The following is a 25,739-nucleotide window of genomic DNA, read 5'->3' on the forward strand; positions in this document are numbered from 1 at the left end:
CTTAATGTCTGGGTCAATATGTTTATCAAAATTAAACCACATTACACTGGGCCGTTATGTTTGATGACATAAAAGTACAGTTAGATATCTTGATCTTGATGTAATGCTGTTTTTCCAACAGTCAGTTGCAAATTCATGTCTCAAAAGTCGCCGAAATTTTTGCTATTAATGTTATTAGATTTTTTCACGAGTTTTCAAATTCTAGTAAAATTAATAGTAGCAAATAGTCAATAATTGTATATTAAAGAAATAATACACATTGATCACTAAATGTGTTAAAGTTCATAAAGTCTTTTTTTTACCAAAATAATCAGTTAGCTCAAATGTAGACATCTGTGTTCGAATGCGTGTACGAGTAGTTTTCTGAAAACCAACGCAACCAATGTTATGTTTATTATAAACATCTTTTTATAGAAATGCTTATTTGTGTTTTATTGCACAATTGTCACTAAGTTTTTCTTTTTTCAAACTCTCTAAACAATCGAAAAACGTCATTGTATTCGTTATTTCTTATGAATAATACTGTTTTGCGTGGCTACATTTTTGGGTTAATATGTTTATCAAAATTAAACCATATTACAGAGTGCCGTTATATAAGATAACATAAATGTCCAGTTAAATATCTTGATCTTGATGTAATGCTGTTTTTCTAACAGTCAGCCGAATTTTCATGTCTGAAAAAGACGCCGAAATTTTTGCGTCTTATTTTTTAGGAGTATTCGTCAAGTTTTGAAATTGTAGTGAAATTAATAATTACAAAACGTAAATAATTGTATATGAATGAAGTAAGTTATCAATGTACAATAGAAAACAGTGTATACTAAAATTTTTTGAGATCAATCATATGTTTACAAAAATAATCAATATCCACAAATGCAGATACATGTGTTCGAATGTGTTTACGACTTATTGTCTAAAATATTACGTTACCAATTGTATGTTCCTTTAAGGAATCTATTGATAGCAGTGCCTATATTTATTTTGGCATAATTTGTCACCAGCTTTGATGTGTTGAAAACTTCCCATGCACTTGAAAAACGTTATTTTGTCGCATTTTCTTATAAATAAGACTGTCTTATGTGGCTTAATGTCTGGGTCAATATATTTATCAAAATTAAACCACATTACACTGGGCCGTTATGTATGATGACATTAAAGTACAGTTATATATCTTGATCTTGATGTAATGCTGTTTTTCTAACAGTCAGTTCAATATTCATGTCTGAAAAGTCGCCGAAATTTTTGATGTTAATGTTAGTAGATTTTTTGACAAGTTGTCTAATTCTAGTAAGAGTAATAGTAGCAAATAGTCAATAATTGTATATTATAGAAATATTACACAGTGATCACTAAATTTGTAGAAGTTCATAAAGTCTTTTTTTTATTAAAAAAAAACCCAGCTAGCTCAAATGTAGATATCTGTGTTCGAATGCGTGTACGAGTAGTTTTCTAATACGACGTTACCAATGTTATGTTTATTATAAACATTTTTTTTATAGAAATGCTTATTTGCGTTTTATTGCACAATTGTCATTAAGTTTTTCTTTTTTCAAACTCTCTAAACAATAGAAAAACGTCATTGTATTCGTTATTTCTTATGAATAATACTGTTTTGCGTGGCTACATTTTTGGGTTAATATGTTTATCAAAATTAAACCATATTACAGTGTGCCGTTATATAAGATAACATAAATGTCCAGTTATATATCTTGATCTTGATGTTATGCTGTTTTTCTAACAGTCAGTCGAATATTCATGTCTGAAAAGTCGCCGAAATTTTTGCGTCTAATCTTTTAAGAGTATTATTCATTTTTTGAAATTCTAGTGAAATTAATAATTACAAATCGTAAATAATTGTATATTAATGAAGTAAGTTATCAATGTTTAATAGAAAACAGTGTATACTAAATTTGTTTGAGATCAATCATATGTTTACAAAAAAAATTAATATCCGCTAATGCAGATACTTGTGTTCGAATGTGTTTATTACTAATTGTCTAAAATATTACATTGCCAATTGTATGTTCCTTTAAAGCATCTATTGATAGCAGTGCCTATATTTTTTTTGGCATAATTTGTCACCAGCTTTGATGTGTTAAAAACTTCCCATGCAATTGAAAAACGTTATTTTTTCGCATTTTGTTAAAAATAAGACTGTCTTACGTGGCTTAATGTCTGGGTCAATATGTTTATCAATATTAAACCACATTACACTGGGCCGTTATGTATGATGACATAAAAGTACAGTTAGATATCTTGATCTTGATGTAATGCTGTTTTTCTAACAGTCAGTTGAATATTCATGTCTGAAAAGTCGCCGAAATGTTTGATGTTAATGTTATTAGATTTTTTGACAAGTTTTCAAATTCTAGTAAAATTAATAGTAGCAAATAGTCAATGATTGTATATCAAAGAAATATTACACAGTGATCACTAAAGTTGTTAAAGTTCAAAAAGTCTTTTTTTTTAACAAAAATAATCAGTTAGCTCAAATGTAGACATCTGTGTTCGAATGCGTGTACGAGTAGTTTTCTGAAATGCAACGTTACCAATGTTATGTTTATTATAAACATCTTTTTATATAATGCTTATTTGTGTTTTATTGCACAATTGTCACTAAGTTTTCTTTTTTAAAACTCTCCAAACAATAGAAAAACGTCATTTTATTCGTTATTTCTTATGAATAATACTGTTTTACGTGGCTACATTTTTGGGCTAATTTGTTTATCAAAATTAAACCATATTACAGTGTGCCGTTATATAAGATAACATAAATGTCCAGTTAAATATCTTGATCTTAATGTAATGCTGTTTTTCTAACAGTCAGTCGAATATTCATGTCTAAAAAAGACGCCGAAACTTTTGCGTCTTATTTTTTAAAAGTTTTCTTCAAGTTTTGAAATTGTAGTGAAATTAATAATTACAAATCGTAAATAATTGTATATTAATGAAGTAAGTTATCAATGTACAATAGAAAACAGTGTATACTAAATTTTTTTGAGATCAATCATATGTTTACAAAAATAATCAATATCCGCGAATGCAGATACATGTGTTCGAATGTGTTTACGACTAATTGTCTAATATATTACGTTACCAATTGTATGTTCCATTAAGGCATCTATTGATAGCAGTGCCTATATTTATTTTGGCATAATTTGTCACCAGCTTTGATGTGTTGAAAACTTCCCATGCAATTGAAAAACGTTATTTTGTCGCATGTTCTTAAACAAAAGACTGTCTTACGTGGCTTAATGTCTGGGTCAATATGTTTATCAAAATTAAACCACATTACACTGGGCCGTTATGTATGATGACATAAAAGTATAGTTAGATATCTTGATCTTGATGTAATGCTGTGTTTCTAACAGTCAGTTGAATATTCATGTCTGAAAAGTCGCCGAAATTTTTGATGTTAATGTTATTAGATTTTTTGACAAGTTGTCAAATTCTAGTAAGAGTAATAGTAGCAAATAGTCAATAATTGTATATTAAAGAAATATTACACAGTGATCACTAAATTTGTTGAAGTTCATAAAGTCTTTTTTTTATAAAAAAAAAAAAACAGCTAGCTCAAATGTAGATATCTGTGTTCGAATGCGTGTACGAGTAGTTTTCTGAAATACGACGTTACCAATGTTATGTTTATTATAAACATTTTTTTATAGAAATGCTTATTTGTGTTTTATTGCACAATTGTCACTAGGTTTTTCTTTTTTAAAACTCTCCAAACAATAGAAAAACGTCATTTTTTTCGTTATTTCTTATGAATTATACTGTTGTACTTGGCTACTTTTTTAGGTTCATATGTTTATCAAAATAAAACCATATAACAGTGTGCCGTTATATAAGATAACATAAATGTCCAGTTAAATATCTTGATCTTTATGTTATGCTGTTTTTCTAACAGTCAGTCGAATATTCATGTATAAAGAGTCGCCGAAATTTTTGCGTGTTATCTTTTAAGAGTATTCTTCATTTTTTTTAAATTCTAGTGAAATTAATAATTACAAATCGTGAATAATTGTATATTAATAAAGTAAGTTATCAATGTTTAATAGAAAACAGTGTATACTAAATTTGTTTGAGATCAATCACATGTTTACAAAAATAATCAATATCCGCAAATGCAGATACATGTGTTCGAATGTGTTTACGACTACATATGTAATTGTCTAAAATATTACGTTGCCAATTGTATGTTCCTTTTAAGCATCTATTGATAGCAGTGCCTATATTTTTTTTTGGCATAATTTGTCACCAGCTTTGATGTGTTGAAAACTTCCCATGCAATTGAAAAACGTTATTTTTTCGCATTTTCTTGAAAATAAGACTGTCTTACGTGGCTTAATGTCTGGGTCAATATGTTTATCAAAATTAAACCACATTACACTGGGCCGTTATGTTTGATGACATAAAAGTACAGTTAGATATCTTGATCTTGATGTAATGCTGTTTTTCTAACAGTCAGTTGCAAATTCATGTCTCAAAAGTCGCTAAAAATTTTTGCTATTAATGTTATTAGATTTTTTGACAAGTTTTCAAATTCTAGTAAAATTAATAGTAGCAAATAGTCAATGATTGTATATTAAAGACATATTACACAGTGATCACTAAATGTGTTAAAGTTCATAAAGACTTTTTTTTACAAAATAATCAGTTAGCTCAAATGTAGACATCTGTGTTCGAATGCGTGTACGAGTAGTTTTCTGAAAACCAACGCAACCAATGTTATGTTTATTATAAACATCTTTTTATAGAAATGCTTATTTGTGTTTTATTGCACAATTGTCACTAAGTTTTTCTTTTTTCAAACTCTCTAAACAATAGAAAAACGTCATTGCATTCGTTATTTCTTATGAATAATACTGTTTTGCATGGCTACATTTTTAGGTTAATATGTTTATCAAAATTAAACCATATTACAGTGTGCTGTTATATAAGATAACATAAATGTCCAGTTAAATATCTTGATCTTGATGTAATGCTGTTTTTCTAACAGTCATCCGAATATTCATGTCTGAAAAAGACGCCGAAATTTTTGCGTCTTATTTTTTAGGAGTATTCTTCAAGTTTTGAAATTGTAGTGTAATTAATAATTACAAATCGTAAATAATTGTATATGAATGAAGTAAGTTATCAATGTACAATATAAAACAGTGTATACTAATTTTTTTGAGATCAATCATATGTTTACAAAAATAATCAATATCCACAAATGCAGATACATGTGTTCGAATGTGTTTACGCCTAATTGTCTAAAATATTACGTTACCAATTGTATGTTCCTTTAAGGAATCTATTGATAGCAGTGCCTATATTTATTTTGGCATAATTTGTCACCAGCTTTGATGTGTTGAAAACTTCCCATGCAATTGAAAAACGTTATTTTTTCGCATTTTCTTAAAAATAAGACTGTCTTACGTGGCTTAATGTCTGGGTCAATATGTTTATCAAAATTAAACCACATTACACTGGGCCGTTATGTATGATGACATAAAAGTACAGTTAGATATCTTGATCTTGATGTAATGCTGTTTTTCTAACAGTCAGTTGAATATTCATGTCTGAGAAGTCGCCGAAATTTTTGATGTTAATGTTATTAGATTTTTTGACAAGTTGTCAAATTCTAGTCAGAGTAATAGTAGCAAAGAGTCAATGATTGTATATTAAAGAAATATTACACAGTGATCACTAAATGTGTTAAAGTTCATAATGTCTTTTTTTTACAAAAATAATCAGTTAGCTCAAATGTAGACATCTGTGTTCGAATGTGTGTACGAGTAGTTTTCTGAAATACGACGTTACCAATGTTATGTTTATTATAAACATTTTTTATAGAAATGCTTATTTGTGTTTTATTGCACAATTGTCACTAGGGTTTTCTTTTTGAAAACTCTCGAAACAATAGAAAAACGTCATTGTATTCGTTATTTCTTATGAATAATACTGTTTTACTTGGCTACTTTTTTAGGTTCATATGTTTATCAAAATTAAACCATATAACAGAGTGCCGTTATATAAGATAACATAAATGTCCAGTTAAATGTCTTAATCTTGATGTTATGCTGTTTTTCTAACAGTCAGTCGAATACTTATGTCTGGAAATTCGCCGAAATTTGTGCGTCTTATCTCTTAAGAGTATTCTTCATTTTTTGAAATTCTAGTGAAATTAATAATTACAAATCGTAAATAATTGTATATTAATGAAGTAAGTTATCAATTTTTAATAGAAAACAGTGTATACTAAATTTGTTTGAGATCAATCACATGTTTACAAAAATAATCAATATCCGCGAATGCAGATACATGTGTTCGAATGTGTTTACGACTACATATGTAATTGTCTAAAATATTACGTTGCCAATCTAATGTTCCTTTAAAGCATCTATTGATAGCAGTGCTTTTATTTTTTTTTTTTGGCATAATTTGTCACCAGCTTTGATGTGTTGAAAACTTCCCATGCAATTGAAAAACGTTATTTTTTCGCATTTTCTTAAAAATAAGACTGTCTTACGTGGCTTAATGTCTGGGTCAATATGTTTATCAAAATTAAACCACATTACACTGGGCCGTTATGTTTGATGACATAAAAGTACAGTTAGATATCTTGATCTTGATGTTATGCTGTTTTTCTAACAGTCAGTTGCAAATTCATGTCTCAAAAGTCGCCGAAATTTTTGCTATTAATGTTATTAGATTTTTTGACAAGTTTTCAAATTCTAGTAAAATTAGTAGTAGCAAATAGTCAATGATTGTATATTGAAGACATATTACACAGTGATCACTAAATGTGTAAAAGTTCATAAAGTCTTTTTTTTACAAAAATAATCAGTTAGCTCAAATGTAGACATCTGTGTTCGAATGCGTGTACGAGTAGTTTTCTGAAATACGACGTTACCAATGTTATGTTTATTATAAACATTTTTTTATAGAAATGCTTATTTGTGTTTTATTGCACAATTGTCACTAGGGTTTTCTTTTTTAAAACTCTCCAAACAATAGAAAAACGTCATTTTATTCGTTATTTCTTATGAATAATACTGTTTTACTTGGCTACTTTTTTAGGTTAATATGTTTATCAAAATTAAACCATATTACAGTGTGCCGTTATATAAGATAACATAAATGTCCAGTGAAATATCTTGATCTTAATGTAATGCTGTTTTTCTAACAGTAAGTCGAATATTCATATCTGAAAAGTCGCCGAAATTTTTGCGTCTTAAATTTTAAGAGTATTCTTTAAGTTTTGAAATTCTAGTGAAATTAATAATTACTAATCGTAAATAATTGTATAATAATGAAGTAAGTTATAAATGAACATAGAAAACAGTGTATACTAAATTTGTTTGAGGTTTATCTCGTGTTTACAAAAAAATAATCAATATCCGCGAATGCAGATTCATGTGTTCGAATGCGTTTACGACTTATTGTCTTAAAATTTACGTTACCAATTGTATGTTCCTTTATATCATCTATTGATAGCAGTGCCTATATTTTTTTGGCATAATTTGTCACCAGCTTTGATGTGTTGAAATTTTCCCATGCAATTGAAAAACGTTATTTTTTTGCATTTTCTTATAAATAAGACTGTCTTACGTGGCTTAATGTCTGGGTCAATATATTTATCAAAATTAAACCACATTACACTGGGCCGTCATGTTTGATGAAATAAACGTACAGTTAGATATCTTGATCTTGATGTAATGCTGTTTTTCTAACAGTCAGTCGAATATTCATGACTGAAAAGTCGCCGAAATTTTTGATGTTAATGTTATTAGATTTTTTGACAAGTTTTCAAATTCTAGTAAAATTAATAGTAGCAAATAGTCAATAATTGTATATTAAAGAAATATAACACAGTGATCACTAAATTTGTTAAAGTTCATAAAGTCTTTGTTTACAAAAATAATTAGTCAGCTCAAATGTAGGCATCTGTGTTCGAATGAGTGTACGAGTAATTGTCTGAAATACGACGTTACCAATGTTATGTTTATTATAAATATCTTTTTATAGAAATGCTTATTTGTGTTTTATTGCACAATTGTCAATATTTTTTTTTTTCAAAACTTTCCAAACAATAGAAAAACGTCATTTTATTCATTATTTCTTATGAATAATACTGTTTTACTTGGCTACTTTTTTAGGTTCATATGTTTATCAAAATTAAACCATATAACAGTGTGCCGTTATATAAGATAACATAAATGTCCAGTTAAATATCTTGATCTTGATGGTATGCTGTTTTTCTAACAGTCAGTCGAATATTCATGTCTGGAAAGTCGTCGAAATTTTTGCGTCTTATCTTTTAGGAGTATTCTTCATTTTTTGAAATTCTAGTGAAATTAATAATTACTAATCGTAAATAATTGTATATTAATGAAGTAAGTTATCAATGTTTAAAAGAAAACAGTGTATACTAAATTTGTTTGAGATCAATCACATGTTTACAAAAATAATCAATATCCACGAATGCAGATACATGTGTTCGAATGTGTTTACGACTAATTGTCTAAAATATTACGTTGGCAATTGTATGTTCCTTTAAAGCATCTATTGATAGCAGTGCCTATATTTTTTGGGCATAATTTGTCACCATAATGTGTTGAAAACTTTCCATGCAATTGAAAAACGTTATTTTTTCGCATTTTCTTATAAAAAAGACTGTCTTACGTGGCTTAATATCTGGGTCAATATGTTTATCAAAATTAAACCACATTACACTGGGCCGTTATGTATGATGACATAAACGTACAGTTAGATATCTTGATCTTGATGTAATGCTGTTTTTCTAACAGTCAGTTGAATATTCATGTCTGAAAAGTCGCCGAAATATTTGCTGTTAATGTTAAATTTTTTGACAAGTTTTCAAATTCTAGTAAAATTAATAGTAGCAAATAGTCAATAATTGAATATTAAAGAAATATAACACAGTGATCACTAAATTTGTTAAAGTTCATAAAGTCTTTGTTTACAAAAATAATTAGTCAGCTCAAATGTAGGCATCTGTGTTCGCATGCGTGTACGAGTAATTGTCTGAAAAACGACGTAACAATGTTATGTTTATTATAAATATCTTTTTATAGAAATGCTTATTTGTGTTTTATTGCACAATTGTCACTAGGTTTGTCTTTATTAAAACTCTCCAAACAATAGAAAAACGTAATTTTATTCGTTATTTCTTATGAATAGTACTGTTTTACGTGGCTACATTTTTGGGTTAATATGTTTATCAAAATTAAACCATATTACAGTGTGCCGTTATATAAGATAACATAAATGTCCAGTTAAATTTCTTGATCTTAATGTAATGCTGTTTTTCTAACAGTCAGTCGAATATTCATGTCTGAAAAGTCGCCGAAATTTTTGCGTCTTATTTTTTAAGAGTATTCTTTAAGTTTTGAAATTCTAGTGAAATTAATAATTACTAATCGTAAATAATTGTATATTAATGAAGTAAGTTATAAATGAACAATAGAAAACAGTTTATACTAAATTTGTTTGAGGTTTATCTCGTGTTTACAAAAATAATCAATATCCGCGAATGCAGATTCATGTGTTCGAATGCGTTTGCGACAACTTGTCTAAAATATTACGTAACCAATTGTATGTTCCTTTATAGCATCTATTGATAGCAGTGCCTATATATTTTTTTTGGCATAATTTGTCACCAGCTTTGATGTGTTGAAATTTTCCCATGCAATTGAAAAACGTTATTTTTTTGTATTTTCTTATAAATAAGACTGTCTTACGTGGCTTAATGTCTAGGTCAATATGTTTATCAAAATTAAACCACATTACACTGGGCCGTTATGTTTGATGACATAAAAGTACAGTTAGATATCTTGATCTTCATGTAATGCTGTTTTTCTAATAGTCAGTTGAATATTCATGTCTGAAAAGTCGCCGAAATATTTGCTGTTAATGTTATTAGATTTTTTGACAAGTTTTCAAATTCTAGTAAAATTAATAGTAGCAAATAGTCAATGATTGTATATTAAAGAAATATTACACAGTGATCACTAAATGTGTTAAAGTTCATAAAGTACAAAAATAATCAGTTAGCTCAAATGTAGACATCTGTGTTCGAATGCGTGTACGAGTAGTTTTCTGAAAACCAACGTTACCAATGTTATGTTTATTATAAACATCTTTTTATAGAAATGCTTATTTGTGTTTTATTGCACAATTGTCACTAAGTTTTTCTTTTTTAAAACTCTCTAAACAATAGAAAAACGTCATTTTATTCGTAATTTCTTATAAATAATACTGTCTTACGTGGCTACTGGTTTAGGTTAATCAACATTAAACCATATGACAGTGTGCCATTATATAAGATAACATAAATGTACAGTTAACATTACACTGGGCCGTTATGTATGATGACATAAACGTACAGTTAAATATCTTGATCTTGATGTAATGCTGTTTTTCTAACAGTCAGTCGAATATTCATGTCTGAAAAGTCGCCGAAATGATTTTTGTTAATGTTATGAGACTATTTGACAAGTTTTCAAATTCTAGTAAAATTAATAGTAGCAAATAGTCAATAATTGTATATTAAAGAAATATTACACAGTGATCACTAAATTTGTTAAAGTTGATAAAGTCTTTGTTTACAAAAATAGTTAGTCAGCTCAAATGTAGGCATCTGTGTTCGAATGCGTGTACGAGTAATTGTCTAAAATACGACGATACAAATGTTATGTTTATTATAGATATCTTTTGATAAAAATGTTTATTTGTGTTTTATTGCACAATTGTCACTAGCTTTTTTCTTTTTTAAAACTCTCCAAACAATAGAAAAACGTCATTTTATTCGTAATTTCTTATAAATAATACTGTTTTAGTTGGCTACTTTTTTTTAGTTTAATATTTTTATAAAAATTAAACCATATAACAGTGTGCCGTTATATAAGATAACATAAATGTCCAGTTAAATATCTTGATCTTGATGGTATGCTGTTTTTCTAACAGTCAGTCGAATATTCATGTCTGAAAAGTCGTCGAAATTTTTGCGTCTTATCTTTAGGAGTATTCTTCAATTTTTCAAATTCTTGTGAAAATAAATAATTACAAATCGTAAATAATTGTTTATTGATGAAGTAAGTTATGAATGTACAATAAAAAGCAGTGTATACTTCATTTGTTTGAGATCATATGTTTACAAAAAAAATCAATATCCATGAATGCAGATACATGTGTTCGAATGCGTTTACGACTAATTGTCTAAAATATTACGTTATCGAGTGTGTGTTCATTAAAAGCATCTATTGATAGCAGTGCCTAATTATTTTTGGCATAATTTCTCACCAAACAGTACGAGTAATTGTCTGAAATACGACGTTACCAATGTTATGTTTATTATAAATATCTTTTTATAGAAATGCTTATTTGTGTTTTCTTGCTCAATAGTCTTTAGATTTTTCTTTTTAAAACTCTCCAAACAATCGAAAAACGTCATTTCATTCGTTATTTCTTATAAATAATACTGTTTTACCTGACTACTTTTAAAGATTTATGTATTCATCAAAATTAAACCATATAACAGTGTGACATTACATAAGATAACATAAATGTACAGTTAAATATCTTGATCTATATGTAATGCTTCTTATCTAACAGTCATTTGAATGTTACCGTCTGAAAAAGTCGCCGAAATTGTTGTGTTTTATCTTGTGAGAGTATTTCGCAAGTTTTGAAATTATAGTGACATTAATGGTTACAAATCGTCAGTAATTGTATATTAATGAAGTTATTTATCAATGTACAATATAATTTCGTGTATGCTAAATTTGTGTACGTTCAAATAATTTAATTTTAGATGTAACGCGTCTTCTGATTGGCTGACGTTATTTTGTTATGATCCCATAGACATAATTTAGTCATGTGTCCGTAACGTTTTCAACGTTTTTTCATGTGTTTCTAAGGTTTAAAATGGAATTTAGAATGAAATTATAAAAAATGACTGTACTATTTTTTCTGTCTATTCCAAATAACATAAAAATGTGGTACACACTGTTAAATAACCCGCTACGCGCGTTATTCATTAAACACCAATTTTTTTTATGTTATTTCTTCATAGAGAGAAAAATTATTACAGTCATTCCTTAAATATATTTTTTCCAAAATAATCAATATCCACGAATGCAGATACATGTATTCGAATACGTTTACGACTAATTGCCTAAAATATTACGTTACCAATTGTATGTTCATTTAAAGCATCTATTGATAGCAGTGCCTATCTATTTTTTGGCATAATTTGTCACCAGCTTTGATTAGTTGAAAACTTTCCATGCAATTGAAAAACGACATTTTATTTGCAATTAATTATTTTTAGGAAATATTATTTACAAAACTAAACTACATACAAGTGCGCCGTTATCAAAGGAAGAATAATTGTCCAGTTAAGTGGTTTATCGTGGTGTTTTGCATGTTTAATAACAGTTATTTGAATATACCTGTTTACAAAAGTTCATCCAAAAGATATGCTTCTGATTTGAAGAAACTATTCTACACAATCGGATAATCTCCTGAAAATATAAATAAAAAATAGTCATTACTTGAATATTTATGCAGTAACTAATAAATGTACAAATTAAACAGTGTACATAGCAAAAATTAAGTTCATTTTTTTACGGAAATAATGAGTTACCCTTGGTGCAGATGTATATGTTCAAATGTTTTCACGACTGATTGTCTGAATTGTTAATTACCCTTGTTATTTGTTTTGAACGCATCTTCTTATATAAAAGAGCTTATTTGTGTTAGTTTGCACACTATGTCACTAGCTTTGTCTTTTAAAAAACTTGTCTATAACTAGAAAACGCCATTTTATTTGCAATTCATTATAAATAAGACTGTCTTACGTAGCTTAACTTCTTGAGGTCAAAATGTCTATAAAATAAACCACATAACAAGGTGACGTGAAATAAAATAGCATTAATGTACAGTTTAATATCTTAATCTTCATGTTTTGCTTTTTTATAGCAGTTAGCAGAATATTCCTGTCTAAAAAAAAGTCGCCAACATGTTTGCTGTAAATGTAATGAAATTATTTGACAAATTTGTAAAAGTTGATTAAGTCTTTTTTTTACAAAAAATAATCAGTAAGCTCAAATGTAGATATATGAGTTCGAATGCGTGTTTGACTTAATGTCTGAAATATTATGTTACCAATGTAATGTTCATTTAAAGCATCTTTTATAAACGTGCTTATTTGTGTATTTTGCACACTATGTTACTAGCTTTGTCTTTTTTTTTAAAACTCTCCTAAAGTTCTTTTTTTTTGCAATTTCCTCTTAAATAATACTGTCTTACGTGGCTTTTTGTCGTGGTCAATATGTTTATAAAATTAAACCACATAACACTCTGCCGTTAAATAATGATTGATAGGGTATTAGGCCTGATTATCCACAATGTCACTAATAAATCACTATTCAACATGCCTCAGACACTTTATTTCACAAAGTCACCAATGGATTTCTATGCAATATGCATCATGAAATATCACACCAAAATGTATCACTACTGGACGAAAAAACAACTGTCCATACCAGTAACAGTCGTTGTACGACTGTCTTAGTCTGTAAAAGGCCAGTAATGACTGTCAAATCTGTCATATTTCGTTGTAACAGTTTATTTATGTCTGTCCCAACTTTTCTACGGGTTGTGAGTGTCAAAAAATGCTACCATCAGTCATTTCAGAACTGTTGCAGTGGTTTACGGTGTTGTCACAGTCAAAATCTATTTATTACAGTCTTTCTAATAGTTGCGGCAGTTGCATAATGACCGTCCCAACCTTTTAATAGTTGGGACAGTTAAAATTTGTTTGTGTCAACTTTTCAGACGTTGATGCAGTCAAAAAATGTTTGTCACAACGTTTTTAGAGTTGGGACAGTCGTTAAATATTTGTTACAACTTTCTTAAGGTTGGCACAGTCATTAAATGTTTATAACAACTTATAAAAGGTTGACACAGTCGTTAAATGTTTAAAACAAACACTTCTTAGGTTGATACAGTCGGTAAATGTTTTAATACAAATATTTAAGCGTAACGGTAGTCGGCCATCAGTGTAAAACAAATCACGTCTCACCCGGCTCTCAAGATTTGATTTTGTTGTGAAATAGTCCATTACTTATACTATTATCGTCTATTGTGCGATTGTAAACTTGTTTTGCTGTTTATTCGTTTATTTTGCGATCGTTGTTTGTCGTTTTCCATTTGTTGCCGTTGTTTTTTTTCATGGTTACGTTGCCATACATATTTCAATGACGTTACTTAAATGATACGTAACGTAACGTCAACACATTACCTACAAGCACATGCACGCTATCCTCCTTAATCGATTAATTGGACATCTCATATATGCGGAGAAATGTCCCATATCTCCGGCCACCTTTGAATTAACTTGAGTTCACGTAGCGAATGCGTATTTCCAGTGATTTTTGTTTAATTTTCAGGCTAGAATTCGAAGTTTATTTTTTTTTATTTATTCTTTTCTAAAATACTATTTGAAACACCCGATAATATGGAAATAAATGAAGATTTTTATAGCTAGATGGATATCATTATTAACAATGAAGATATATTGATAAAAATATATCTTAATTTCTGTATTTTGATATGAAGAGGGTGCTAAACGGTTATTTTCGTGCAACATGTTATGATATTTTTATTCCACGTGTAGCCGTGAAAAAGGTTGTCGTTATTCATCGTAATTTGTGAAATCGGTAAAAAGATCAACGTGCAAGATAGTTTCAATTGTTCGTTCATCGTTAAATGGCAATTTTATTTCGCCTTCTTTCGTGTAGTTACCCCCTCTCTTTACTCCCCTCTATAAAGCATCACCAAATGTAAGATTTGATATCATCAAATGATTAAAAAAAAACGAGCAGTGTTCTCAGTTTCTTCATACTTGGCGCAGGTCTGTTTTTTCTTAAGCACCATCGATGAAAAGTTCGACTGCACACTTTGCAGATCTTTGCATATCTCTACAAAATTACGGATACCAGTATATAGCATTGTAATAATTCAACCATCATATAACTTGAGTCTCAACTTATTGAGTAATAAATTGCTTTGCGGCAAATATTTCATTAATACACAACAATAACCTATCTTTTTTCTGAAAAATAAGTTTGCTTTAACATTACAATTGGGTGACTTATATTTCATTTTGATTTGCCGGTGTGGTTTTGAAGAATGTCACTTTTCTGACTAGACCAGTACATGTAGTTGTGAATATTTAGCATTCATTTTGCTACTTTTTTTATATAGCCTAAAATTATTTATTTTTTTGGTATTCTATAATTCAAATCAATTAATGTTTTACATGTCAACGGCATGCGAATTTTCATAATTTCACTAAATATTTATTTATGCAGCACTTGGTGTCTAAATTTAATGTATTAATATCTGTGGTTCAAACTGTCTTGACATTTTTATATAGAGAAAGCCGATTTTTTTCCAGATACTGTTTTAAAAAAAGTGTACAATTAAGGTACAGGTTTAAGAAATACTTTGCTGTGCTAATTACATGTCTGACTTAACCTCAGTTATGTCAGTAAATGGGGCCTGTCGCTAAAATAATTTTGTTTCTTGTTACGATCGTTGACATCGAAAATCTGATATGAAACCCTTTTTCTCTGGTGTCATATCGGCAGAAATGAGGAGAAACTATCTCATCGTATAGACACATTCTTTTGACAAGAGTTTATTTAGGGATTTCGTTAAAATAGATATAGCCCTAAATACTTGAACTGTTTTCCTTCATTGATTCCTATATCATGATGTATAGTGTCTAATTACTAGTACATGTACACAGTTAGTTTGAAGTTTAATGAAATAAAAGAGGTAAATGTTGATACCAATAGTTTACTCCAATCATAATTACGGACGATGTACTTTCCTTTTTACTGTGATTAATTCTTCAAGTAATGAATTTGATTTTAATAAATGCACACATTATAATCACAAACTGGTCGACTTACACTAAAAGCCCTTCTCTCAATTTTAAAAAGAGATCCATGCATGCCAGACTCAGTGAAAATGAGACTTTAACTCCAGTACACAAACAAATTTACAAAGATATATGTCGAGGTCAACTTACAGTCTGAGAAGAAGATAGTCGGACATATGCATTATACGATATTTCAAACACTAAAAGCAAAAGTATAAATTGGCTGCTAATATATTTCTTTTGGCACCAGTAATATATTTGAAAGAGTTCGTTATAATAAGTCATGATAGCTGTACTTATGGTTACAAGGCTACGGGTCGTCGTACTGCCTTATACAATAGTTATGTATATATGATCTCTCCCAGTTTTTGATGTTGTTCAGTCTTTTAATAGTAATCTTTTCTTTCTGTGTAAATTTAACTTGTCTTGTGGTCAGTATTATTTTTTTGCGATGGCATTGACTTGTGATATTGACTATCTCTTTGGTATCTTTTACCTCTCTTTTCGTATGCACGATTGGTCACTATATAATTCAATGTGAAACATTTCAAATGATATGAGCATGACATGTTTTAGCTTTAAGCATTGCAGGATCGAAAAAAAAAAAAACACGAAAACAAAGGTATGTGATACGACAGCCACTTTGCCAATGGCTTCTTCTTGGCTTTGGAACAACTCAGCATTTTTTGTAGGCATTTATTCCCTCCTCTAATCTTGAACTGTCGGGTACCAGTTTTATATTAGAACAGATAGAAAAAAAACTTTTATAAAGAGCTTTGCTTGTCAAAATTGAACCAAGCACCAAAAAAAACACAGTAACAAAGGACAAAAATAAATCCAAAAATACTCAGTAAGTGATGGGTAAATCAAAACACGATCTTAATTCAAAAATGAATATGTATTCTAATATTGAATTGACAACAAAGTGAGACACATGGACACATAAGGCGGAATATGCAGATTGTATGCCATAATTAAGTATTAGAATAATAAATACAAAAATCCGGGTCCAGTTTATTTGGTTTTAGCAGAATATTATTTTACAATGAGAAGACCGACATTGTCAAAGTTATTCATTATAAGTTAAAACTTAAATATTTGTTGTTTTTAAAACTAGTGAAGTCAAACCACGTTTAAGCCAACCCCACATGGGTAAATTTGATAGGTAAAATAGTGCATTTAAAAAGAGATATTCCCGAATTCTACCGACTATATTTGCAGAGCTAACCTTCTAAATTTGAACTAACAGTTTTATTGAATAAATTTACAAACAACAAACTATTAAAAAAATTGTCGAATGATTTTCGATCTGTAACTGTTACACTTCACATTGTAAAAATCGGTAAAAACTCAATGGTATTACTGCAAAACGTTTCCAGTAATATCAAGTACCTGCCACTTTAATCCGCATAAACGTCACACACAGCATCATTTTTTATGACGTCATTCAGAAAAACGTTACAATTTAAAAATAAAATAACAACTTTTTTTTTACAGTCAACCATGTGAGCTAATTTCATTCAGTTAATTTAATAAATAAAGGCATACAAAGTTTATAATTGGAGTATAGATTGTGTAAAAGTTTGCACATTATCTCAGAAAAAAATAGTTTTCAACCCCAAAATTCAATAAATAATTTGAGACTTTTATGTTTATTTTTGAATAACAGAACAAAGTCAATTATTTTTCTTTAAACCTAATATGGTTTCGGCAGTCAAATGAAGTTTTTTATATACGTTTTTAATGGTATGTATGTTCTACTGAAAAACGACAAAAATGTCGTTTTGGCGTGCTAGCGGTAAACGACAAAAATGTCGTTTTGGCGCCGAAAGGGTTAATGTGCGTTTGACTTTAAATAATCCTTCTGGTATCCTTAATTTTTATTTTATAATATCTGTTTTATAACATTTTCGTTCATAACTGGTTTTGAAAACCAGAAGCTATCGTTTTAAATAGAATTTTAATATTATTGCAGAAGAATGAGAACAGTGAATGAGAAGATGACAATGAATTCATTCAAATTTATACTTGACAAAGTTTTGATAAATTCTGCGCAATAGAAAAATGTACAAGGGTGTACCTAAAATAAATTTTAAGATTATGGCTAAGTTGCCTATATTGTACAGCATAATCAAACAGTTTTAATTCGAATTACAACAAAAAGGACATTTCCGATGATTTAAAAAAATAATTAGTTAAATCTGTCAAGTTTCATTAAAAACGGAAAACAATTCTTCACCGTAAACGATTTACCCTCTTTAATTTTTTGTCGGCAAAAAACCCCGGACTTCAGGTCGGCAAACTATTTTTACACAGGTAGCTACAGATGTTAGACCACATGTTCAATAATCTGAGCTGGAAATTACAATCGGTGAGTAGAAATTATCAATATTTTAAAGCATGTCTATCGATTAATCATGGATTCATAATTTTGAAGTGAAAATGTGCACATGTATCGGCTTACAGATCTTACAATTTGTTCTCATTGTCAGATCCAAAAGGGGGGGGGGGTCCGAACCCTTCCTTTTTTTGGCCGCTCAATACATTTGACCTTTTTTTGGCCGCTCAATGCATTTGAATGGGGACATATAGTTGGACCCCCCTTTTTAAAATGATTGGTTCCGCCACTGATACAACGGAATCTATATTTAGATACTCCGATAGGCTATATCTATAGATATTACCTTACTTTACTTTACTTTAGTTTAGTCTGTACTGTTCCGCCTATATCAGACGACCCACTTTTCAGTGTGAATATATATATTGTCAGTTAATGCACTAATATTGATTGTTTATACACATTAACCACCACCTCTATTTACACACGAGAATAAATACATCCCATGAATACCACACTCCTGCAAAGTTGCATATTCCACGGAAAATATAGGCTTTGAGCTTCAATGTCATGAATGTTAAAGTTGTGCATCAAATAAATCATTGAAAGTCGGACATAAAGGACACCGTTCCCCTCCCCCTATTATCATGTGTATGTCATTTATTCCCTTAATTATTTTGCATACATCACCCTGAGTGGAATACAGAAAAGGTTACTCTATATCTTCCCCTTTTTGTGGGAAAAATTTGGTCGATTATATAGGGAATCACTCAAGCATGACTGGATCTGTGCCCCTAAGGGCAGTCAGCGACCCTGTCCCTTGTGAAAAGTTCTGGATGTAACACTGACCTATAAATCATGAAGTGTACATATTGTATGTTAATGTATTGCTAACTCAGGTCCTAAATTTGCATGAAATACTTGTCACTGGACGTTTTATAACCAACAACCAAGCGATCTTTACATGTACCTATCCATATAAATGTGTTTCTTATCATGCTTATGCTGGATTACTAGTATTTCCCTGGTTTTGCTTTATCAGCTGATAGTTTTTGTTCGATTAAGAATGCATTGTGATGTCACAATTTCCATTAAAAAAAACATGCATAGTACAAAAACATATGATTTGATCATAAAATGTTATGAAAATTATTTACTTTACGATTAGATAATGACTTATTTAGCAAGTGTCAACTTTCATTTAGATTTTAATTAATTCTCAAATCATGGACAACAAAACATTAAAATATATATTTTTGATAATAGCAGGGCAGTCTCAGGCATTGAAAGTGAATAGATATTTTAGAAATGGTTTAACAATGATTAAAATAAAACAATATTATTAAACAAATGTTCCTGGAACAAAGCACAGAATCATAAACAGTTGCCATTTAAACACTTTTGATTAAACAAATTGTGCTAATTCAATTAGTAATTGTTTTATCATGTACTACATTGTTTAAAAAAACAAATATTAAAAGAGCAAAGCTAGCATCATAATTTTATTCTTTTTAGATTTAACATAGAATTTATATTAAATCACTATAATTTGTTAATACTTTGAACCTAAACTATATATTTTCATGTGAAATTTTTATATAAATTGTGCCCTGTTAGCAAAAAAAATTTTCAAAATTTATTTGTGCCATACATGTTATCTAACTTAGTAACATTCAATGGTCTTTTTATTTATTCCGCAATTATTAAGGACCTTCTAATCACCAGTCATATTTTTTGACACACATTCAATTTAATATGTGTTGGTTACTTTATTGTTGCCTACATGTAACTGTTGGGTTGATGCATCATTGATATATCCCACATCTCCTTTGATCATGTGCATTCACGTACGATTGCTGATTTTTTGCATTCTCTACTTAATCATGATAATCACTTTATGTTAAAATTCAATATGTCAGGAAAACATAACAAAAAAATCTGTCATGTCTGTATGCATTTGTTTTATGGTAACATGGTATAAACTTTTTAAAGTATTTTATGAAGCTCAAAATATTTTAAAACAAATAAACAATTAAAATATTTGTATTTACACTGAATATGACCATGCAAATGTGACATTAAAATAGGTAATAATCAGGATGTTAACACTGGATATCTGATAGGTATTAATAAGAAATTCTTATATACATGATGTAGCTAATATACAAATAAAGACACTATACATGCTATAGTTTATTGCCCTGGGGTGATATTTAATAATGACATTGGTATAATAATGTTCACAAATTATCATGATTAAAATTGTCCTCTTCAAAATTTTGATAACTTTTTCAAACCAAATTATAATTTAAGAGAAATATGAAACAGCAGGATATACTATTATTTTGGATATAAAAATTCAAATTTTAAAAGTAATTTGAATATTTATTTATTAAAATAAAATTGGGTAAATTACTAAATTGAATAAACAAAAAGTGTTGTATGAACTGCAAAGCATTATTTAATGCAAGCTGCAATAAGAAATTAATAAGTAAAAAGTATTCAGGGTAACACAAAAGATGTTAAAATTATTAAACTCGAGGATTTAAAACATTTATAACTGGGATCCCTTGCGAAAATGGTGCAGGATATCACAAGATATCCCCAGGATATCTCAGGATAATCTTGAGAAAAATCACAGGGCAATCTTGAGATATCCTGATCCTGAGATAGGGTTAAACATGGGACGGTATTGGAACAAGGATATTCCAGGGATATCCAGAGACAGTCCAGACCATAAATATCCTAGTAGAAAATCCTGTGATAATCCTGTGCTCAGGATTCCTCAGGTCCTGGTCTGAGGAAATTATCCTGATGTCAGGATTTACAGATTTGCTTGCATTGAGTAAGCCCTGGGATAATCCTGGTATATCCTGTGAATATCCTGACAATGTCCTCAGTTTGTCAGGATTAGATTTGCTTGCATTTAGTTGGTCCTGGTATATCCTGAGAATATCCTGTGAATATCCTTAGAATGTCCTTACTTCAGGACCAATAAATGTCTTGCATGAATTCTATTTATAAGAAATTACAAAATTTGAGTAAAATCCTTTTTTAATGCACATTTTTCTTCTATTGCAAATATTTTCTTAAATTAGTTTGAATCCATATTCCTTATTTTAAACAAGGGCAGATCCAGCCATTTCAAAAAGGGGTGTTCCCAACCCTGGATAATAAAAGGGGGTTCAACTACATGTCCCTATTCAAATGTATAGATTGTCCACAAAAAAAACCCAGAACCCTCCCCTGAATACACAACTGATAAGGTAGGTGTTTGCCCTGGTATCATTTTTAATGCACATTTTTTTCTATTGCAAATATTTTCTTAAATTATTTTAAATCCATATTTACTTATTCTAATCAAGGACAGATCCAGCCATTTCAAAAAGGGGTTTAAAACCCATGATAAAGGGGAATCCAGCTATATGTCCCTATCCAAATGCATTGATTATCAAAAAAAAATTAGAACCCTCCCCTGATTATGCCACTGATAAGATAGATGTTTGCTTTGGTACACAGGGGCTTGTTTAGTGAGTCGAACGAGGTTTTACTGTCAATGGCGGTCACTATCCTATTTAATGCAAGATATCAACCCCAATTGACTGTTTGAATTACGTTACATGTAGTAAATATCAATTTATTTATTTAAAGCAAGAATTGTAGTTGTATGAAAAATAAGTACAAATGAGTATTTGTATTGGCCATGTTAAATAGCTTATCTCAAAGGCTGTTGAAGTTCAGATTAAAAAAAATGCCTTGTATTTAATGATTATTTAACTATTAAATTAGATTCTAGTACTAATAAGCAAACTTGTTGGTCATATTGAATTGCTTAATGCCCATATTGTTATCTTAAATTACCAATAACAAGAATGTGTCCAAAGTACACGGATGCCCCACTCGCACTATCCTTTTGCATGTTCCATGGACCGTGAAATTGGGTAATAATCTAATTTGGCATTAAAATTAGAAAGATTATACTATAGGGAACATATGTACTAAGTTTCAAGTTGATTGGAATTCAATTTCATCAAAAACTACCTTGACCCAAAACTTTAACCTGAAACTTCCACTTTCAGTTTCTATGTTCAGTGGACGGTGAAATTGAAGTCAAAAGTCTTAGAAAGATCATATAATAAGTAACATGTGTACTAAGTTTCAAGTTGATTAGACTTCAGCTTCATCAAAAACTACCTTGATCAAAAACTTTAACCTGAACGAACGGACGCACAGACGGACGAACCAACGGAGCCACAGACCAGAAAACATAATGCCCCTCTACTATCGTAGGTGGGGCATACAAATGGTACGCCAGTGGAGGATCAAGGAGAGGATTCGGGGGGGGGGGGGGAGTTGGAACCCACCCTTTTTTAGCAAGATCAATGCATTTGAAAGGGTTTATAGTACATAGTTTGAACCCCACCCCTTTTTTAAAATGGCTGGATCTGCCGCAGTACCCACCCAATATTAAAACTAAAGTAAGGCCATGGAAAATTAATTGTTGGTTTCCCCTAACATGGGAAAATTTAAAAGACCCGGCAGGCAGGTTTTTTTTTTGTTACCATGCATAATTTTATATCTATATGTATTGTTTCTGTAGTGGAACTATAAACCTGCTTATTTTCAACACTTTTTCACTTTTTAAAAGTTGTCTCTTTTTTTTTTTTTTTTTTTTTTTTTTATTATATTTTTTTTTTTTTTTTTTGCAATAAAATTTAATGACCCGGCGGTTAAAATATGACCCGGTCGGGTTAGGGGAAACCATCAATTATTTTTCAATGGCCTAACTATGCGTCAGATATAATAATATAAAAGGATACATGTAAAGTTTCTGCTTCTTTCTGTAATATTTTGTTGTCTCTGTTCTTCCAAGTAGAATCGCTGAATAAATGTAACTGAAATCTCCACGGAATCTGTTTTACTATCAAAACTGGCAGCTGAGCTCCATTTTGATATTTAATCATTCAATCCCCTAAAAGTATAAAGAAAATCCACAAAGAATCAATTGTTCTAGATGTTTTAAAGCAATAAATTTCAATTGAAATGTTGTTGCCTGTTTAAAAACTACATCGGAAGCTCTTGAGGAATCAAATTCATTTCAAAACTCTCCCCCTTTCTATAACCTGAAGATTAAAAAAACTGGCTACTTATTATTTTCACAAAAGAACAATTCAAACAATTCAAAAACTATAAATTTTAGGTAACTACCAATAATCATATGTGGAAACAATTATTCATTTTGTTTATATAATTAAAAATAAATTTTCAAATATGCTTTCAGACTTTCTGATGTTGCAAAGAAACCATAACAAAAATCATAGTTCCTCAACAAATTATATTTTATAATATACATATGTCTGTCATGTTAAATTAAATTTGTAATGCACTTATCTGAAATCTTTCTGCCTGGAAATGTCTTTTCCGTGTTTCCATCAGCGTAATCTATATTTTGGTGACGTATTACCCAAGAGTGCACTTACGCTGACGTTGAGACTGTGACAATCTCGCCCCAGATAATATCGGCCAGAAGTTGATCTGTGCCGTAACGGAAGTATGAAAATAAATCAAGGGTGTCGCAAACAAATATTTATTAATATGCAGTTTTATTAAGTATAATAAAAATATAATCTTTAGTTTAAACGGCACATGATGCATGTTAATAAACAAGTGGACTCACTTGGAAGGTATTTTTAGGGTCGAACTGTTCAGTACGATTAAAACCACGAGGTCAAGGTTTGTTTACATTGTACATACGTTGAGAAACGTCTGTCGTTGGGCCTATCTATCATTGATCTGATATTTTTCTAAGTTATTTATATGCCGGACGACAATTGATAGAAAGGCACATATGTGAACTTGGAGAAAATTAGAATTTACATCTTTAGGGAAAGGAAGAGTAAAAAAAACCTTCTTGCAGCAAACCAGTAACGGCAGTGACAGTCCCACACGCAGTGTTACCAGTTTTAAAACAATAAAATGTACCACCGGTATTGTAAATAAAACCAAACACTTTGCATATATACGGCAATGACTAAATTATGTGTTTTTCAACACTTCCAAAATAGTTCGGAATGTGATTTATTATTGATGTGTCATCTTAACCTGCTTAGGCTAATAGACCAATGATTACTCTGAAGTAAATTGGATGTTATGATAGACAAGCTCTGGAGTTTCTTGGACACCCTGCTGTTTTTATTGCAAAAATCTATTTTGGAATACTGTCCTCGTTATGCTTCCATGAACAGGAAAAAAAGCAGTAACTGTGTAAATAAGTTAACTGTCAAAATATGTTTAATATCTTTAATTAACACCAATAATCTTTGCACTATGCCATTAATAACTTGTGTATTTCAAAAATGTTTGACAAAATAGTTTTAGTTTCTTCCCACTAATGACTATTGTCTAACCCTACACAAATCCTGGCTAAAACACTATTTTCATGTGTCAGAATATATATACTTTTTTTAACAAACAACAGATAATGTAAATCCCAAAGATTTTCTTTCTTATTTAGTTGAATTTGTGATATAGATTATATTATTTCTTAAGTCTCAATGCCAGGAATCATCCAGGACTTTAATTTTTTTTTGCATTCAGAAAGAATTTGTAAAGTATCTGAAAGTTGGATGAATGTTGAAGGAAAAGTCCTGACATATCCTGGTCTATATTATATTTATTTTTTAAAGTCTTGAGATATCCTGAGAATTCCCCTAGTTTAAAGCTGCTTGATTTGAAAGTCCTGACATTTCCTGAAATTCTCCCATTATTTTTTTCCCTAGAAAAAGGGCTAAATGCTTTACAGGATATTTTCAGGATATCCCAGGATAATCTTGAGATATCCTGATTAAAAAAAATGTCAGGATTTATTTCTGCAAGGGATGGTTAAGTCTTGGAACAATATATTTACTTCACAAAGGTTTATTCATTATATGCACTGGACAAAGGTAAAGTCAATATCATCTCGTACATGTATATAGTAACAGTGCATTTCTTTATTTATTTATTTTTTCATTCCTTAAACTTTTCTTTGTCATGTTTGTAGTATCAATATAATTCATATTAAATTATAAACATAATTAAAATTGAACAAAAGAAATAACCTGTTGTGTTGTTTTAGAGAGGAATAACTATGTCCATGATGTCTGACTTTAAAGAATTGATGAATTAAAGTATGGTGTGAGCCTAAAAAAGATAGTAACCCTTCAATGAAAGTACACAATCACACTTAAAAAATCATTCATGCAGGAAAAAAGGCAACACTATATAGAATTTAAACCCCCTTAACCATGTTAACAGATTTATTCTTCTTGTTAATAGTGACTTGAAAATAGAATTGTATTAGTGCTAAAAAAATTCAGTCAATGAAATGAGAAGTGCTAGTTTTATCTAGGTAAATACAGTTATTGTAATTTACTTTCTTATTATTGCACACAATGT

At 29.7% G+C, this 25,739-nt stretch overlaps 1 long non-coding RNA gene across 1 annotated transcript in view; it reads right to left on the reverse strand.

The window, feature by feature from the left end:
• The window catches only part of LOC134684167 (uncharacterized), a 75,739-nt gene extending 50,246 nt beyond the window's left edge, over positions 1 to 25,493 (reverse strand). Inside the window, exons 1-2 of the long non-coding RNA XR_010101190.1 lie at positions 25,403 to 25,493; positions 12,465 to 12,536 (exon numbers count right to left, since the gene is read on the reverse strand). This is a non-coding gene — a long non-coding RNA (uncharacterized LOC134684167). The remainder of the gene's footprint in view (positions 1 to 12,464; positions 12,537 to 25,402) is intronic.
• Positions 25,494 to 25,739: the final 246 nt, after the last annotated feature.

This window comes from Mytilus trossulus, chromosome 1, assembly GCF_036588685.1.
Source record: "Mytilus trossulus isolate FHL-02 chromosome 1, PNRI_Mtr1.1.1.hap1, whole genome shotgun sequence".
Classification (NCBI taxonomy): Eukaryota; Metazoa; Mollusca; class Bivalvia; order Mytilida; family Mytilidae; genus Mytilus; species Mytilus trossulus.